This window comes from Ranitomeya imitator, chromosome 3 (assembly GCF_032444005.1).
Source record: "Ranitomeya imitator isolate aRanImi1 chromosome 3, aRanImi1.pri, whole genome shotgun sequence".
NCBI lineage: Eukaryota > Metazoa > Chordata > Amphibia > Anura > Dendrobatidae > Ranitomeya > Ranitomeya imitator.
Window position 1 is genome coordinate 438951653 of NC_091284.1, and position 854 is coordinate 438952506.

Here is an 854-nt window from a genome sequence, read left to right on the forward strand (position 1 = left end):
GAGCAGGAAATGTGGGCGGGGGAAGGGCGGCATGTGCAGGCAGTCACCTGATCAGTGCAGGGGAATGGGCGGAGCTACAGAGGGGGCGTTGTCTCCCACTGAGTGCTTGAGTTCACTTATGCTAATTTAGGTAAGAGAGCAGATGCATTATGGGTGTGATGGTTTCTGCTTCTAGTTACTCTGCAGTCAGGTCTCTGATCCCCCACAATGTATCACAATGTATCACGTCTCACAGGGTCATCATGTGTCACCTCGTGTGATGTCTCCCTAATGTTACACGCAGGGTCCTATCCCCCGGAGGGGCATCACGGCCAGGAAGAGGTTAAGACTATACTTTCAGGGATCATTTCTATAGTGTGTAACTTGAGAAATGTGCTCTAAAGTGTCCAAACTTCCCAACCACGAGGAGGAGCTGTAGTGATCTCTCCTGAGCGTGAAGTGAGCTCTCAGTTCTGCTTCATTGCAGGGGCTGATTGCTGGTGATGATCGTTCTCCTTCTCTGTTACAGGGAGGGCGGAGGGGGAGATCACAAGCTGAGTGGTGGGGTCATATTTTTTTTAAAGTAATAAAAATAGATTCAAGATTTCTGTATTACTGTTATGTTCTCTTAACCCCTTCATGACCCAGCCTATTTTGACCTTAATGACCTTGCCATTTTTTGCAGTGTCCCTTTATGAGGTAATAACTTGGGAACGCTTCAACGGATCCGAACGGTTGTGAGATTTTTTTTTCGTGACATATTGGGTTTCATGTTAGTGGTAAATTTAGGTGAATAATTTTTGCGTTTATTTGTGAAAAAAATGGAAATTTGGCTAAAATTTTGAATTTTTATTGTTAAACCATAGAGTTATGTG

General features: G+C 44.5%; 1 non-coding gene across 1 annotated transcript; it reads left to right on the plus strand.

Annotated features, from left to right (window-relative positions):
- The first annotated feature begins 324 nt into the window (after nt 1-324).
- LOC138673330 (small nucleolar RNA U3) lies at nt 325-542 on the plus strand. The gene has a single exon (XR_011319967.1). It is a non-coding gene; the product is annotated as a small nucleolar RNA U3 (small nucleolar RNA).
- Nucleotides 543-854: the final 312 nt, after the last annotated feature.